The sequence below is a fragment of the Lissotriton vulgaris genome, chromosome 6 (assembly GCF_964263255.1).
Source record: "Lissotriton vulgaris chromosome 6, aLisVul1.2, whole genome shotgun sequence".
NCBI lineage: Eukaryota > Metazoa > Chordata > Amphibia > Caudata > Salamandridae > Lissotriton > Lissotriton vulgaris.
In genome coordinates, this window is record NC_141694.1 from 243072334 (window position 1) to 243091885 (window position 19552).

A 19552-nucleotide genomic window follows, 5' to 3' on the forward strand; every position below is an offset into this window, starting at 1 on the left:
AAAATGTAGCAAAGATATAGGTCGGTAGCTGGGGGCTACTGCTGGGTCAGCAGAAGGTTTCTTCAAAAGGGGAAAAATGTTGGCCTTTCTCCAGCTGCTCAATACCTTCCACTTTTGTAATGTGGTATTCAGGACCAGGTTGATCGCTGGGTTCATAGTCTCAGCAATGACTGACAGTGTTTTTGCTGGGCAGGAGTATGAAGGAGAGCCTGACTTCAAGGTGTTCATTATCTCCAGGGATGTCTCTAAGGAGATAGGAGGAAACTGGGTAAGAGAGGGTCCAGCGCCAGAGCTGGTTGGGCATAAAAACCTTGCCTCATCTTCCTTAGCTATTGTTAAAGTAGCAAAAGACTTTTGGATCATACAGATTGTATTGTATTGGCGCCGGGAAACCCTTTGTGGGTAGCTGTGCGCCTTATAAATGCAAAAAATAAATAATAAATAAAATAAATAAATTGTGGAAGTAGCTGGCAATATGATGAACCCAGGCAGTCCTGGGGGTAAACGGAGTTCCCACGGCACTATGAGAAGAAAAATCCTTAACAATTTTAAAGATCTCTTTACTCTACTGTGCTGCTACCTACATTTTAGAGGGAAACATGCTTTCTTTTCTTTGCAGACTTTATTATAGTGGGCTTTCAGAGCTTGTTTATTTATGGCTTTGTCCTCTGCATTAAGCTTATTCCGCCACACTCTCTCCAACCTTTTGCAAGCACTTCTGCTTTTCCTAAGGGATTCAGTGAACCACGGATCAGAGGTGTGATTCGATATAGCCACTCGAGTGAGAAGGGTAGCCAGCTTTGAGGTGCGACCCTCAAGCCAACTCTTGAGGCTGAGTGCATCTATCTCTGGATCGCCGCTAAAAGGAATCGGGTGCTGACTCATAGCTGCCTTCATGTCATCAGGTGTAATCTGACTAAAGGGTCTAAAGCTACATGGACAGGGCTTTCCACTGGCTAGCAAGTGAAATCGATCCTTAGGGATTTTAAAACCAAATAGAAAATGATCAGACCAAACCAGCGGAAGAGGTGTGTCTGTCTCTATTATAACATTAGAAAATATCTGGTCTAAAATATGTCCCTTTTCATGGGTGGGAAGTTGAACATAGGGGGCCAAATTAAAAATCTCCAAGAATTCCCGCAACCTCATTGACTCAGGCTCGGCTGCGTTATCTATATGCCTCCTGTCCCCTTGCCTCCAGAGGGACCCAGGTGGCCAACTAGCCAACCAGGTACCTCCAGTAAGCCCCCCACAGCTGCATTGCTAAGAGTTGCCCAAAAGCAATACTGCTTTGCATCTTGGAACCCCAGGACATTGCAGGAGCCGGCCCTGGGGTGTGGCAGTCCCCAGGGACCTTGAGGGCTCCAGGAGGGGGGCGGCATGGCCCGCCTCCCTTTGAGTGCAAAGCCCCAGGGAAATTGTGGTCCCCAGGGCTTGATGGGCCCGCAAGGCCCTCCCTCAATGATGAAAGAAGCCCCGGGGAGGTGGTTGTCCCCGGGTCTTGGGGGGCCCATGAGGCACCCACCTCAATTATAATAAAGCCCCGGTGAGGTGACGATCCCTGGGGCAGCTTGGGGGAGTTGGGACCCCCCACGCATTTATTGTTTGCACCAGGGAGGTGGTGGTCCCCTTGGGCTGCGGGGGCTCCTGCGCTTCAATTAATATTTTGTTAGCCAGATTGACGAACTCAGCGCAAATGCAGGCTTTTAAAACAAAACACTTTTTTTAGGCCGGGCCGGTGATCTTCGCTCCATTTGCGGAGTTTGCAGAGTTTTCTGAATTCCGTGGACTTTGCGGAGTGCAGAAAACTCTGCTTCACGATATGTAACAGAGTTTTTCACCACTCAAGATCGGGAACGGTAAGTTTGCGAGCGCGGGCTGTCGCTCGGGTACAATTCCCACCCGAGTGGCAGGAATACCATCACAAACTGCAGTTCGCACTGCACTCCGCCACTCGTGGAACTTCACAGAGTTTTTTGGTAACTTTGCGGAGTTCCGCAGAGCAAAACTCTGTGAACCCAGGCTTACTTGTTTTGGGCCTGGGGGTCCCTGTGGGACCCACTGAGCAGGCCTAGGGAGTCAGGGTTTTCCTACCCTGCCCCCTTTTCTTGTTTTTATCTTTGATATACCTTTTTCTTGTGACTCAGTTACTGAGTCACAAGATGGCCACCAGCACATTCTGGTTTGGAGTGTTGGCAGTCAGAGACAAGCTTGTGCTCGGGAGGGTTCGCAAATCCTCCTCGGTGCTCAGATATATCAGTGTTAATTTTGGGAATTTCTCAGGAACTACTGAACCGATTTACACCATTTAGAAAAAAGGGAGCTGGCTTAACCAAGAGCTACCTTTTAGACAAATTTGGTGTAATTCCGTTCAGCAATTTGGGCTGTAGCCTGTTCCAAAATCTTCTATGGAAATTAACATGGGGAAAATGCGTTTTGGGACCCACTTGTTTCTCCGCCCTCACTTGACGAATCACCACGAAATTTTCAGGTTTAGAGCTGACTTGAGTGAACCATTAGTTTTGAAAATCTCGCAAAGATTCATCAAATGAAGCAAAAGATATTGGCAAAAGAAAAAACTCTTTTTGAATAGAAACAAGGTCCTAACTATAACTACCTACTGGTGACCGTCAGTAAATAATGTACATATTTATATAAATATATTTGTGTACATTTTTATATAATTTTTACATTATAAAATACATTTCAATCAATACTTTATTCATTGTTTTAAAGTAAATATATACATATATATGTATCCTGAAGCACTTTCCTGACTCTTCCCACTTCCCAGCCAGTGAAGAGAGAAGAGAGAGTCACGGACGCCAAAATCAATGCAGTAGGAATCAGGTCTTTATTTCTTCACAGCTCTGACGCGTTTCTGATAACAAAGTATCCTTGTTCACATATATGTATATATATAAATTATTATGCTTGTGTTTTACTTGTTTTAATTAAGTTTATTTGTTATATTTTGTTAAAATGTATATTAAATTGAATGTATTTTGTTAAAACTATTTATATTATTTAATATATTTGATCTTTATTATTTTAGTTTTTATATACACAATAATCGATATTTTGTACAACTGTTTTTTTTACATCGATATTTCCCCCACTATTTTTGTACTTACCTGTTTAAGTATAGGGGGTCGATATTTTTTAAGTCTATATTTGGTGTGTCAGTGAACCACATTGCATATCCTGAATGTGCATGATCGCTCCGCAGTTAGTATTCATGCCCATTGGAAGTGTTCCTTTACCGTTAAAACCTAAGGAATAAAGCAAAATTAGGTGTTGCCCGTTCTCCTCCAGTCAAGTGTATCCACCCACCTCGATGTCCCAGATTTCCTGACATGGGGTAGTCATGCCCTCCCCCATTCAACTCATCCCCCTCTCTGTCCTTGAACTGGACAGATCTACACAGGAACTCCATGTCAGGGGTCCACCTGTTGTTAAAGAGTATTGCCTGAGATATGCAAAGGGCCACCTTCGGTCCACAGATGTATGCAGGAGTGGACATGTTTGTGCTTTGTCTCAGGAATTTTGCTACCTCCAAGAATCACTCCCCTGGGAAGTCTTGGGGCCAAACAGTATGCTCCCCTATGGTGCCCTTTCTACACATCATGTCCAGCACAGTTTGGATATCATTGGGATCAGTGAAGAGTTATAACACTGCTGATTGGGTGTCATAGCAAATCAAATGTTCTATTACCCTGTGTGGTTCTACCTTGTTGGATTGGGTCTTGGGCCTTATTCTGTATAGATATAGGTGAATAAGGCATTTTGCTTTTTCGGGGGCTACCTCTTGGGATAAGTAAAGGCTGTCTGTGCTTGTTGTGTGTGGAATCAATGAACAGATGTAACATGACCTGGCTGTTGTTTTGGGACCAACTGCGTCAATATGATGGTATCATAGATTCTGCTTAGTGTAATTGTAAGTGACATGGGAGAGGTCCCTATGCAGGGGATTTGGTAACTTTTGAATAGACTCCTTTTTACTCGACAGTTCCTCAGCAGTGAATAAGTACGGTATCACCCATAGTAGGTAGGGGGGACATAATGATACAGTCATATATAACTTTTCATTTGGCTGGGGTGTTTGATATGGCAGCTGGGTTTTGGCGCACTTGAAGGTTCAGTAGTTGACCTGTTTGGAAAAGAACTTGGTTCATTGTTAACTTCAGAAACATTACATGTGAACCGTAATTGATGGTTCCCGGAGTTCCTATATTTTTCCCTAGGGGTGTGTCTTCCACACTCCACTAGTTAGTATTTTAGTGAGGCACCAGACAGTGGCCCCAGTGGGGAATAAGGGAGCTTTTTGGTTATACAGGCAGTAGGTAAGTTAGTAAGTATCGGGCACATGCATCAAGCGATTTTGGAATCGCAAACGGTGCGAATCGCAAAATTTGGCCGTTTGCGATTCCAAAATCACTTTTTGGGATGCATCATTCATTTTCCATTTATCGCAATTTAAGAAATCGCAATTTTTTGTGATTTCTCAAATTGCGATAGCATTTAAGAAATTGCAATGGTAATTTGCGAAAAGTTTCAAAAATGCAAATAAATGCCCTTGGGACATGTGTGTGAGTAAAATGTACTTACATGACATTTCAGGGGTGCAGGGGGGGTCCTTTGGACCCCCCCTGCACCCTTGAAATTGCATACTCATTTTGCGATTCCTTAATTGCGAATTCGCAAAATGAGAATGCCTTCCCATTGATTCCTATGGGCCTCTAGGCCCATAGGAATCAATGTAAAGCAATTCCTTATTTGCGATTCTCAATTAAGGAATCGCAAATAAGGAAAATTAAGAAATCGCAAAAACTTTTTGCTATTTCTTGATGCATAGGAATTTGCGATTCCTAAATTGCGATTCCTTAATTTTCGCAATTTAGGAATCGCAAATTTCTACAATGATGCATGTGGCTGTAAGTGTTTTATTTGCATAATTAATTAAAATCGTTCAGGCACTGGTTACAAATTAAAAAGCACTAATCAAATTCTAATAAAAACAGTGAGCACATAAAAAAGGAAAAATTATTTTTGGAAATTAGAGTTCATTCTTGGTCACCTAGTGGTAACAAAAGGTTAATTTCAAACATACATTTTACAAAGCGAGTACCCATCTGGGAAAAGTCACCCCTCATGCATAATTCTAGGGCTTCTTGACATGTCCTGATGTTAAGAGAAAGCCAAATCGGACAAAGCCAAAAAGTTCGTAGGGCAAGTAAGCATCTACAGATAGACAGGATGTGAATTAGGTTTTCTTCCTCTTGTTTGCAGAAGCGGCATTGTGTCGGGCAGGCTTCTTATATCCTTGTCCGAACTTATACGCCATCAGTGGGATTAAGCCAAAACGTAATCTCATTAATTGGTGTTTTACCTGTGGTTTCATAGGCGATGAGAGATAGAGCGGTTGTGTTTTTGGAGCGTAGAGTTTAGAAGCCCAACTGCTGTGAAAGAGCTTTAACACTGATTGTGCGTCATGTTCATAGGACAACATTTTTGCTTGTTTAGTCAGAAGTTTGATATCGTCTCTATAGGTAACGAAATTATCCATATATCCTGGGCCTTAATGTTTCCAAGCAAAATGTCAAGCATTTTTTCCAAGATGTGTCGGGATTGCTGAGCAATGACACACAGGGGATGCTAAGGGTCTGGAAAGAGACTACAAAGTGCTAAACACTCGGGTGTAGTGTGAAGAAGTAGTCATTCTAAGGAGAGAAACAGACAGCAATGTGAAAAAATAGGATATAGAAGATACACATCAGCCCACCCATTGGCGGAGTCTCATCATTTGGGTTTTAGTTGGATACTGGTATCTACTAGGCACCTCACAAGACCAGTGTTGAGGAATGCTAGTATTAGATCCACCAGTAAGAGAGACAGCCAACAGGATATATTGGTAGGCTGAATGAGAAAAAGAGTTGTAGTGCTCAAGAAAGTGTGTAATTGTGAGAAAAAGTGTGATATTTAAAATTGCCTATTATGATGCCAAAGTATGACTTTATTAGGGGGGGGTCAGCATAACAGCAAAAATAAAAGCAGAGTGATGATAGTGTGTCAAAAAAATATACTACTATCAATTAAAGATGATAATGGTCAACATGTTTCAGCCTGGCAAGGCTTTATTCAGGACCTATGAATGTACACTACTGCAACAGTGAAAAAAGAGAAATAATGTAGACCTACCGGTAAAGAATTACTATATGGTAGTCGCATATCAGTGTGACAAGAACTCTCCTATAGAAGAAAAACAAACACAGCAAAACAGATGTAACCATATGAAAGCATCAGTGCATGTGTAAATTAGCGTACAACATTCTGGTTGAAGCAACTCACTCATAATTGCTATGGAGAAGGCCTCACCTCGCCTGGCACTCGCTCAGGTCAAAGAGGCCCGCTCTAAAAAATTGGAAGGGAAGAATAGATTATATTTGTAAATCTGGCTAGCAAACATGTGTTTTAAAATTCTTTTGTAAAATTGAGAACCTATTGGGTTAAGTAGGCAGTAACACATGGCAAAGTTGGCATGCCAAGCATTGATTGTTTCATAGTGAGTACAAGGCACCTCAAGCGTGTATATGAGTATAATCAGTAGTACACTGGTTGGTAACGTTGTATCTCTATATCTCTCTAGAGTGATGTCTTGAAATAGAGCTACAATCATGAAGAAGAGAGTGTGGAAACAACGGCCCTTCGTGAATCTTTAATACACAACTCTTTCAGTTTTTAAATAAATAGCAATGAATTCCGCGTAATGAGCTCCAGTAATCAAGCGAAAAAGGAGACTGAGAGGCCTCGCTGTAAAGCCTCAGTCTAAGGAGGCTGCACAGAAAGCAGTATTCAGCACAACTCCAGGCGAAAAATAATGCAATAGAATTTGCAGATGCGGTCACCAACCTGTCCGTCGTTGCCTCGGTCTAGCATCTAAGCCAAGATGTGTCGGGATTGCTGAGCAATGACCACATACAGCTCTTTAGAGTGTGAGGACAAGCTAGTTTTGTTTTTAGACTATAAGCAATAAATCTTGCACTCATAACCCAGTGTTAGGAAGACAGAGAATTCCATTCGGATTTGGGCGTGTGAAGTCGAGTTTAGTAGTTGGAACACTCTACGAAAGCATGCTGACTGAGCTCTATATACCCAGATGGACATTTTGTCTTTATAGGTTGTGGCACTGAAGGCTATTGTCGGCAGGAATTTTGCAACTATCAGTCTTATTAACGGAGCAAAATCCGTGGAATGGAGGGCTCTCTTTGTTCTTATGAAAGCCCCTCCAGGCTGCGGGCGACACCCTGCATTGCGGTTATGTGCACAGTCGGTCTCCCTTTGTGATCAATGCAGGCACCCAGGTATTTATATGCGGTGACTAATTCCAATGCCTTCCCCTCAATGAACCAAGTGCTCTTTCTTGTTTTCGAGGAGGAAGCTGTCATAGCTTAGGTTTTGGTAATATTGATCTCCAGTGTGTTGGTTTTGCAATACAAGACGAGGGAGTCGAATAGTCTTTGGAAGCCCACCTGGGTTTGATCGAGTAAGATAGTATCGTCAGCATATTGCAAAGTTTGGATTTTTGTTAATTCAATTCTCGGGGGAAAAGCTCGGCAACGGGCTAGCCATTCAGGAAGGTCTGCAAGAAACAGATTAAAGAGTAAGGGTGCAAGAATGCATCCTTGTTTTAGGCCTCTGTTGGTAAAGATTTTATTAGTTGATGACCATCTCGAGGTGACTCTTATTTTCTCCCAGGTATCTGTATGTAGAGCTATGAGAGCTTTCAGTAAAGGCTGAGGGATGCCCCATTTTGCCAATTTTTCCCAAAGTTTGGGGCGAAACACGCTATCAAATGCCGTCCGGAAGTCAATAAAGCCCAAGTATAGTGATTTACCTTTCGTGGCTAGTGTGGTCTCGATCATATGGGCTAAGCAGATCAAATTATCTTCAATGTGGTAGTCCTTTTGGAAGGGTATTAAATTGCAATTTCCACCCAAGTCGTTAATTCGGATAGAAGGACACTTTCGCATGCCTTTCCGTCTACATCGAGAAGAGCTATCATCCGATAGTTTTCAGGGCTGGAGCGTGAGCCATTTTATGGATGGGGACGAGTAACGATCCTCGCCCGGAAACCAGGATAGATCCACCCAGTATTGCTGTCTCAAAAAGAGGAGCCAGCAGAATGGCCCATTTCTGGGCAGAGGCTTTATATACTTGGGTGGGAATACCGTTTGGTCCTGGGGCACCACCTGATCGCATTTTCTTTATTATAAGCGCAACTTGATTTGGGGTTATCTTAACAATTGGCATCGTATCATCGTGGGAATTAGTGTGATTAAGGATGGGAAGGCTGTTGCAGTTAATGCCTTTCGGTTCTGTATAAAGTACTTTGATGTAAACCTCCCAGTTGGCAGGAGAGACGTTTGGTGCACTGGGTGGTTTAGCGATTTTAGTAGCCTTGTTTATCCAACTCCAGAAATGTATTTGGTCCTTTGATTTTATAATCTCATTGGCAGCAGCCCAGTGGTGTTCTTCTTCCAATCTCTTAAGGACAAACCTGGCCTCCCTATATTATTTTCGAATAGCTGATATTTCACCCCGCAGAGATTTATATGCACTTTCATTATTAGCATGATTTCGCTGTAACTTATTTAGTTTATATTTGGTGTTAATTATGAGTTGCTTTTGCTCTGAGAGGGAAGATGAAACCGGAAAGCCTTTGTCTAGACTTTTTGTTGACTTTGAGGCTAGTTGTTCTCTGAAGTCGGCCACAATGATTTCCCATGATGATGCTGTCAAATGACTATTACAATCTAGTTCCCATTTGGTCAGAAGATCGTCCAACTTCGCTTCAATTATTTCCTGATTGTCCTCAGACCATCTCAATTTTCTTATGATCTCTAGGTTGGATTCATTTCCAATCAAGGGAATGTTTGGGCGATAGGAATGCCAAAAATCAATTTTGCACGTTAGAATTGCGTGATCGCTTTCTGATGAAGGAGTTACCAAAAACTGTTGTACCAACTGTAAGTGAGTAACTGAAATCCATATGTAATCCAGAGTGGCCATTCGGGAGGAAGATACATGAGTATATGCTGCTGGTTGATCTGAATCGATTCTTCCATTTAAAATGCGAAGGCCTAGTTGGTTTAGGTATGTTGCCAATTTGATCCCTCTGCCTTCCCTCCATTGGATTTGGGATTTTATCTCAGGGATAGACCACATTTCGTTGACTGAAGATGGTTGAAAAGTAAGGGTGGAGCCTGCCTCCATTAGATTGGAGTTAAAGTCGCCCATTATCAGCCATACATCGCTTGGGTGATGAGCATCGAGGTTGTTTATATCAGGAAGCATTTTGCTCAGTGTGGCCTCTCGTCTTATTTTGGAGGGATGCAAGTAGACGCAACCGAGGATAATTTTTTGTTGTCTCACTTTTTCCTATTCATGGCATTGAATCTCGATGCTAATGAAAATGTAGTCACCCTGGCCTTTAAAGAGCAGTGATACCTTTGCGACCAGAGTATTCTTCACGGCGATCAGCACACCTCCAGAATCATGGCCACCTGCAACACAAGGAATGGCATGAGATTCAATAACAGTAAAATGCTCCCAGACGGTGTTTTCCAGGGCCCAAGTTTCTTGAAGAGCAAATATGTCCTGGGTCTTCTGGAGGCCCATGGTTAGCCGTTCAGTTTTCTCTTTTGTTAACTCTTGATGTTCCAAGAGCAAATATTAAGATAGTGCATTTCATCGTAGTTGGTTTTATCTTCATTCAATGTTTTCTGTGTCTTACCCTAAGGCCTGAGAAAGCCAAGACCAATCTTGAGATTTATGAGGCATGAGTACACATTTGCGTGGGCCACCCACTTTTGATGCTATTATTTGAAGTGGGTTCTCTATCCAGGGCACTGTTTTTGTTCCTGGTCGAGGGCAGCATAATATTGAGGATGGCTGCTGGATGTTCTTGTCCTGTTTTAGCTCTAGTTTGTTATTGCCAGCCATTGGGGTGTTGCATATTTTCTCTTTTAGGAAATCTGGGTATTTAGCGTTGTTGGGGAGACTGACCCGAATGCCCCAGTTGCTCCTTTGTTTTTTGTTATTCATTACAATTGAGGCCTGGTCTTTATTGTAGAAGGTTACCACAGTCGATTCGTTTTTCTGGCCCTGTTCAGGTTCAAGAAAAGCCACACTTTCAATATCCGTTGATTTTGAATTTTCTAGTCCGGGGAGCCGCAAGCATAACTTTAAAATGTTTCCTCTATTTAAGATGTCCCATTTTTATTGAGATACGTATTCTGGATACAGTAGTATTTTTTTGTGTTCTTGAGGCTCGGAAGGTTACTCTCAAAGGTTAGGTTTCGATTTATTCAGATATTGTTGTTTGGGGCGTGCCACTAATGTCTCGGTGTGTGACTTTTCGTTAAGTGAATACTCTAAGTCATCTTGGTTGTTTAATTTAGGACTCGAGAGGCAAACGTCTGTATGGAGGTCGCCTCCTCTTGCAATTTCTTGAGGGGGCTGCATCATGTATTCGGCTCTTTCCAAAAGAGTCTGGGGTTTTTCTGTTTGTTTTTTTTCATACTCGTCCCTCGTATTGACTCGTGTTAATGGCACTTCTGTGAATATTCAGTATTTGTTGCTTCCTCCTCTATTTTAGGCAAGTGAATTACACCATGGTAATTTATAGCTTTATGATTTGGGTCCTGATAGATGTTTCTTTTTGCATCTTGGATAAGCGAAGAACTTTTGTTAAGCGGTTTGATAATATTTTCCCTGGTCTTAGTGGAATTTCTGTGAGATTTTTTATTTTTATTATTCTCTGTAATTTCTTTTGTTTCCATTGGGTTCATTAAATTCTGCACTTGATCTGGTGGGTTATTGTGGTCATTGCTAACCTTAGTTAAAGTCTCATCCAATTTTTCCGTGATTTCTTCATAGTGATGGATGGATTTTACAGATGACGGAATTGAGTTAGTTGTTGGTTCACTCTTATCTGTTCCTAGCCACTGTAATAGTGCGGTGCCCTTTTTTTGGGCTTTATTTAATTTCTTGAATTTCTTCTTGTTCTTCCTGGACAAGGGTTTCCTTCCATCGAGGTTTGTATGGTCATGTTTGGGGGTTTAGCACAATTCAATGAGTTGGCTAACACAGTTTCAGTGTTAAGGTAAGTTATTTTTTCTTGGTCGTTCGGTGTTAGTGAGTTTAGGATGGATACGTAGTCAGAGTAATTAACACTTCTCTGGGTGCCTGATACATGCTCTTGAGCGGCAATGAAGGGCTGTTCTCATTGGCTGCTTGACTTAACATCATGAGATTGATGATTAGTTCTCGTGCCACTCTTATTACAACTTGAACGCTCGGCACTGTGTGAGCATGCTTTTGTTATAGTAGACTTGTTCTGAGTTTGAGGATGTGGAGAAATAGGTATTTTCTGAGGCCTGGCCTGGGCCTCTTTCTTTAAATCTTCAATTAGAGTGGACATTATTTACGGAAGTGATTCTAATTTTTTTAATAATGGATTGCAATTTCAGCCATTATATTTTTGATTTAAGTTTAGGTTTATGTTTTCGTTTGGATTCAAGCTTGGATTCAAGCTTGGGATTTGATTTTGTTCCACGTTGTTTTGAGCTCTACGTATCAGAGAGTTTAATTGCTCAAGCTTTGAGTCTATTCCCATTATTGAGTCTGCTACTGAGTGTAGAATATTAATCTGAACGTCCAGTTTGTCTGCGTGCATATGAGCGGCTTTGGCCATTGAGTTCAGGGCTTGATTGGTGACTGAGAGGAGAGCCTCGACCTTGAGCATTGCTGGAATGTCATGCGGGTCCCCTTGCCTGGGTTCTATTAGGGAGTGTTTTTTTTCAAAGAAGTGGGGTTGGGCTGAAAGTACGTTGATATCTGAATTGTTTAATAAGGATTGATTCTTTTGAGAACTTTTGTTTGTGTCACGGTGAAAACTACAAATTTTGGTTCCGGCATTGCAGCTGTTGATATTTTCTGGGGGGGCATTAGGAGCACTAACCTTAGTCTCATGCTGGCTTAGATTGTTAATCCCAGAGAGGCTAAAGTGTTTTTCAACAGCTGGAAACGGAGTAGATGTTAACGAAGGAAAATCAAAACTGAGTTTTTGAATGTGGTCTTCCAATAGACCATTGGGTAATTTTAATTTTTCTTCAGTAAGTGACGATCTTTGTAAGGTCAGAAACTGAAGAGCTTGTGTTGGAGAAAGGGTCGATGAGATCCATATTATAGACTCTGATGATTTACAAACTGAATCTCGTGATGGAATTTTAACTTTGGCCCTTTGAGGGGTCGTACCTTCTGACTCGGGCTCTAGTTCATGAGTAGCTATGTGGAGATTCAGCGTAACCGAAGGGGCTGGCATAGCCAAGGGAGACTTAATTTTTTGTGATTCGTCTAGTCTAGGATGTGGAAATTGCTGATTTAAAGAAAGTGAGGGTAATTTTGAGCGGGCAGGAGATGCAGTGGCTGAGTCCTTACCTTGAACGATTATTTCGGGGTAAAGGGAGACCAAATGAGGAGAAGTTGAAACTGTTGCAGGTGATTGTGAGGACTTGTATTCTTGTTGTGTGTGGAGTGAAGGGCACTATTATTCAATTGATCAATCCAAGAGAAATATTCCCTGATATCGCTGGCACCACTATTTTTCCATTTGGTTGGCTGTCAAGGGGTTTTGTTTGCATTTTTCCCCTTTCGCACCTCTATTGACCCCTCGAGGTGAGCTCCGACTGCTCCAACTGCTCCAGCAAATTGCGGGGATATCTGACACCCACGGCCTCCCACTTGAGAGTACAGCAGCTTAGTCTTCTTTCGTTTGTCGGTCTTGTGAGGGCGATGAGTGCTTTGTGGTTGCTTACAGCTCCTTGTTTGCATCGTTGTGAGAGAAGGGCTTTTCCTTCACTTTCTCTTTTTTTTTTTTCCTTCCCCTGTGCTTTATTAGGCTTTACTGTCCTTTGTCGCTTTATCAGTCTTTATTACTCTTTGTTTATTAATTGGGCTTCAGGGCACGGCGAACAGCGAGGAGAGGGTGACTTCTTCCTTCCCTGCTGAACCTCGCTAGGTCAAAGCTGCACTGCGCCTTCTGACTTCATCCTTCCGGTCTGAGCAAACAATATATAAGGATCTCTTAAGAGCTGGATAATGGATAATGCATGTCCAGAAAAAGTTCAAAAGTGAAGAAAGGATTAAAAATCCAAATCTGATATATCTTTTCCCATGACTGATTGCCGGCAAGTTGGGAGAATTAACCGCAGCCGCCGGTTCTGAGCCTCCACGCGGGGCGGCTCTTGGGGCGGTTGTTAGCACGGCTATTGCAGCTGCGGCAGTGGAGGTGGAGGTGGTTTTTATCTCGAGCGTGCTTTGGTCAAAGAAGGGCTATGAGCGGAGCTCTCAGGGGGACCGCAGGCTAGTAGACCTAGTCTGTCTGCCTCCTCGGTCAACCCGCCGGGCTCTTACTTTTGCAGCCGCCTCTAACGTTGGCCGCGCTCATGATCACTTTCCGCCCCTTGCTGCACGCTGATGTTCCGGTAGCACTAGCAGAGCACTAACCTTCCGAGGCCGGAATAGGGGGGATGAGGGCCGCTTCTTTCCACCTTGTAAACAGTGGCGTTATTAGAAAACGCCGGAGCTATACAGCCTTCCCTCCTCCTTCTGCTGCTCGCTGCACAAGCGCCTCCTCTGACACGTGATTTGTAGCTTTGTGGCTTTGTGGCTTGGGCTGATACTGATACTGACACTGATACTGGCACTGGTGCTGGGGGGCTTGCTCGAAAATTTTGCACCCCTTTAATTATTTTGTCGCTTTGTCGCTTTGTCTGATCCTGATACTGCTGCAGGTGCTGGTTCTAGAGGGCTGCTGGTGGAATTTGCACCCCCTATTCCCGTGCACCCATGCACCCTTCTCACGGGTATTCCGTTGAGCAGTCCTGCTACTGCTGGGAGCGGGGGGGCGCCGGGGTAACCTACCGCTCCTGCCTCCTGCCTCCTCCTACCTCCTATGAGTAGAGTCTCGGCAGGATTTCGTCCGGCGGCCACACGCCCTCATGCTGTTCTGCTCACCTTGATGACCTGCCAAGAGGGAAGCTGCACACCGGGCCCCCACAGCCGTCTCCTCTTACTCCTTGATCCTCGTAGCAGCCTGCGGCAATGGCAGGGCAGGACGGTGCAGTCAGTACATCAGTACGGCAGTATGGGAGCACCGGAACATGGGAACACAGGGCCTCTTGCACCGCGACTCCCTTCTGCCAGTGCCGGCACTCTGTAGCACTCTGTGGCGGTCGGTGAGCAGCAAGCAGCAGACTGGAACATTCGCAGGTAAAAAACTACCAGCAGGTTATGCAGGAAGATGAATCTCTTTATGAGCAATTGAGTACCCTTTTCCTCCCTCAATGAATGCTTCGATTATTACAAGATATTGCTGGGGTGGTCTCAGGATCATAGGGATGACTATCATCATATTAGTCAGGTGTTCTGTGGGTGACACTAGTTTTCCAGGAATGTGTCTCATCTGATGTGTGCATGAAGGTGCATCTCTTTTGTCTATATGTATGTGGGAATATGTGATGTGGGGCATGTCACTATTTTGTGCCGCTGGTGGTTGCAATGTGGTTGCAACGTGCCCCGAGATCACATTTGTATGTATCTCTCAGTTCCCGGAAGGCAGTGTGACATGGAACCTACCTTTGCTGTGCCAGGTATCTTGATCCCGCCTTTTATCTGGAACCCTCTTTTTGGGCTAACGTTGGGCTGTTTGTTCTTTAGTTTTGGAAGTTTCCCCAATCTCCGGCCTCATTTATCATGTATGGAAAGGGATCAGATGCTGCTCCGTGGCCCCCTTTCCTATCTACGCTGCTTTGTGGTGTCTGAGATGGGGATCCACTGCTTTCCCTGGATGGTGCCTGCAAGTTTGAAGCATTTGTTAATCGCTAAGGTTGATCTGGGTGTGGATCATCCGGTGCACTACTTTCATCTGGAGCTGCAGTGTACATGTGGGATCACTCTTCCCAGGCCCCCCTCTCCCTTGGACCACACCCTGCTTCATTTCAGTGCACTTGGGCTTGCTGTCCGTAGCTGGTGTCTAAGATCACTATGGTCATGTGTTGTAAAGGCATGGCGACTAAAGTTTGTAGAAGTAGGATAGTTCATAAAGCATAGGAGAAGGCTAGATATGTCAGTATTTGCCTTGTAACCTCAAAAATATGAAAGTCGTGACTTTTGATCAAAACATTTTAAGAGTCTGGTCACCCTGGTGGATCCACCGCCAACTGGAGGCTTGGACTCAACATTATACGGATGCCTTCCAGCTTATTGGTGCGTGAGTTGTAGAGATGGTATTCTACCATACTAAGCCCATGGGAGTCCTGGTTACACTTATAGCTTTGTTTTAAAACTGAAAGGGGGCACCATTGGGCAGAGGCTTCTAGCTCATTGGAGGCACTGTTGGATGACATGCTATACAGGAAACATTGTTCTAAAGTCGGACACCTAAAAATGGGGACCTTTTGACTTGAAGTTTGGAACCGGTTACTATTGACTTTGGATGTAGGGACCTGGGTGTCTGCTTTTTTAAAAACCTTCTCTGTATGCCATCCTGTACCCTCATCAGACTGCCCTCCCCCTGGGGTGTAGTCAGCCTATCCTGTCCTGGGTAATAAGCAGCAGAGTTGGACCTTAGCTCCCAGAGGCACCTTTGATGTTGAACTCTAGTAAGGATTCCCGGTTGACAGAACAATCTAGCAGCCCAAAACTCCTGGAATCCAAAAAAATATATGGATTCCTATTGCTTGCAGGTTTGTCTTTTTTTTTTAAGGTAGGGTTGGATTGGTTGCATCTGCTAGAGTCTTTGTCAGCGGTATGGTTATTACTTGTCTAGTCTGTTGTGAGTTTTAATTCTGAGGTTTGCTTGAGGGCACTGCCTTCCCATGCTTTTACCACTCCCTGCTTGGGCTGTAGCCCCTGTGTCTGATGTGCTGAGTTTCATTTCTGTGGTTGTTGCTACCACATGGTTGTCCAACTACCTGATCCCTGCTGCGGAGGATGGTAGACCTCCCTGAGGGTGAGTATAGGGTGCATTCTTATTCCCCTGGGCTTTAGTCATGTGAATGGACATTCATGGGGTTTTGTGGTAACTGGCCCTGGCTCATCAATCTATGCTAATTGGGTGCCTTTAACTAGCATCTGCCTGTCAAGTGGTCTAGCCAGTGTTAATAGTAGCACTCCCTAGGGTCTGGTTGCTACAAACCTCCCTGGCCTCTACCGCCATAGCTAGGATGGAACCCTCTGGAGTTCCTCTTGAGACTGCTGCCATTTGTACAGTTGCTGCTATTGCGGTCTCCTCGAGGGCGGTCTTTTTCAATTTATGTTGGACCATAAAAACAGTGTCTTGCTCCAGTTTTTCTCTATTCTTTTCTTGCTTCTTTTTGTGGTAATGTAATTCATGAGCCTGTATCTTCTGCCAGACCAACCCAACCACACTGTCCAGCGTGCCATGTATCTCGGTGGATAGCCCTTTTTTGAGAATACTGTAGAAGAATGAGACATGTGGACCTGTATCGATCCATGGTTGTCCTGTATCTTGTCCACATCGTTCCCTCATTCTATCCAGGAAATAAGTTATGCTCTCCCCGGATTCAGAGTCTCTGCCATAAACCCACCTACATCTGGAACATATCTCTACGGCTGTCTATATATGGTGCCTGTATGATTTTAATGTGGCCCCATCGTGCTCGATATCCATTAGTGTAATTGCTGGAATGTGGGTTTGGGCAAATGCTGCATTGATCTGTTACCCAATAAGGCTACTTAACAGGCTCTTAATGTCACCGATCGCTAGGGTGATTCCTGCAGAGTTCTTCTAGAAGCATGAACTTGATGTCCTTGCTCCATTCAGCAATGATGGTAACTTTGTCCTTAACCACTCTTTATCAATCTAAGCCCATGGTACATATATGATCCCTGATGTGCCGCTCTGTAGTAAGGGGTACATTCTTAACTCAGGTGACTGTACAGGTTTCTACCTAACGTGGCATTCCTATCTTTTTAGGCATTCCTGCATATAGGGGAAGTTCCACTTGGGGTTTCCTTCTCATGTCAGATGCACTCCTCCGCTACAGCCATTTCCTCTGGATCAAATGATCCTTCCTTCGACCAGGGTATATCATTTCAATCTGTTTCTTCAGTCCAGTAGGCTAATAGGTGACAGAACAGGCACACAAATATCTCACCTTCCTTTCTTGCAACTATTTCCCTCGGGGTCAACTTTTCTTTGTTTCATGCTCGTGTGAAGCAGCGCCAATCCTCATCAGTGCTTATCTCATGTGCAAGCAGAGGCACCATCTTATTTTTCCTGCATCTTGGTTGAGTTAGTACCAGGCTGTATTGGTCTTTTATTTCCTGGGCAGCCCCTGTCCTTTAGCAACTGATTGGTGAGGCTCTGATCCCTGCTAAAAGCCTCTCATTTAATTCTGCCTCCGATTCTTCCCCGATCAATGTCCTATACTTACTTTCCCTCATATTAGGTGCGCACTGCTGTGTTTTCTTGCTGTGCTTCCTGGGTGCGTGCTCATGCTCTCTCTAGCCTCAGCTCATGCCATTCTTCCCTCTAGCTTGTTTGCTTTGCTCTGAGCACAGCACTGTTCTTTTGGCTGGGCTCTGCTTTTAAACTCACTCTCTGTTGTCTCCTTGGCTACCTGGCAAATCCTATAGCCTCACTCCTCACCCTTATCATCAGTTCCCGGGAAACTTGGGCTCCCTTCCTCTACCCCACATGCTGTATCACTATCTAGAACCACCACAAACTTCCCTGTCAGTCATGTCTGTTCGCTGGAACCAGTAGGAGTCTCTGTTCTCCTTCCTGCTGAGGTTCTATGTGTTAGACGTGGTAGATGGGGGATCAAGCTTTTGGGGCTTTTTCAAGCGACTTGAGTTGTGCTGGAATCGTGTGGGCTTGCTGGACTTTTATTTTTTTGTGCTTGGGCCTAACTGAGTGTCTTTCAGTGGGGGACCCATTGGCTTCTACTATTGGTGGATTGGAATATCCTAATGCAGGGGGAGCTTGTGCGAACACTTCCATTCCTACATATGGTGAAGGAAGCGCTGACACCTTGCTTGCTATCGGTAGTGTAAAGCTATTGCTCCGGGCCTCTTCGAAGATGGCCCAGAACTCTAGTAATGCCTCTTTCCTGCCTCTCGTTTGACCTGTATATTTATTTGTTATATGTGTTTTAGTTTGCTCAATTACATTAGTGTCAAATGTTCCCTTCTTGGTCCGGGGAAATGTGTGTGCCTTGGTGTGTGTGTGTGTGTGCCACTTATTATGTTTCTTTGCATGTGTGGAGAACCTAGTTTCCATGTGTTTTACTGAGGAAGCCATGATAATTTTAGTGGTTTTGTGAACAAAATATGACTTAAATATTATTCGGAGTCTTTGTTTGTTATAATCAGGGGGATGAACGTACGTGGTGCACTATTACAATTTTACATACTACCAGCTCAGCGCTATTTATTGATGAATAAAACAATTAAATTTGAACATTTCATGATATCAACTTTTGCGCAGAATACAGTTTGCAATGAATAACAGCACTCTCATATGAAGTATTAAATATAGGTGGAAAAAAAAACATGCAACATTAGGACATCATCTGCTTGATATCAATTTTTGCACAATATACTGTTGACATAAAATAATAGCACCATAACATCATATGTACATTACCAACTCAACAAAGGTTGACAGAAAAAATGAATTTTTTGTCAAAAATGTTTTAGCCTGCTCCTAGCACATGCTATCCTGTAACAGGGGAGGCTCTGAGCCATACACAGTACTACGGGAGCCTGATAGTCTGCCAATAACAGCTCTAGGACAAAGGCAATAGTAACAGATACGGAAAAAGGAATAACTTGGGGACTACTGGCCCCTCTTGGCCACATGGAATTACAGCTAGTTTCCCAGGTTCAAATCTGTTTCCCTAATGTCCGAATCACACCCTGTATCACACTGTACCATCTGTGTCATGCCTAGTGGTCCAAGTGATCAACCCCTCTCACTCTCTTTCAGATACCAGTGGTGTCAAGAAACCAAAGGCACTGAGAAAACCTTTTAGAGTAAAAAACATGTGATTGAGGTGCCAACTCAGCCTAACCAGGATAGCTTTATCATAAAAGTGAGTTCCTGGAAGGCATAAATATTCACCTTTCCTAGCATGCTGACTATCAAAAATTGATTGACTTCAGCAGGATCGCCTTCGAGGCTGCCTAGTGACTATTCAGCTAGCACAGGAAACAGCCATTACAACAAGGTTTTTACCTCGTTGTCGTTTACCACACATTTATATTTTTACCACAAATATGCATTTATAAAGCATGCCAATACCGGGCATTTAAGGTAAGTTGGGGTGGTGGGGGGTCTCCCCCCACAAATATGTTGTTTTTCAATTTACAATATTAATGTGTGGTATTGGCATGCATTGTAAATGCATTTCAAGGTAAAAACATGCGTGCAAAAAAATGTGTGGTAAAGGCACACAATGTA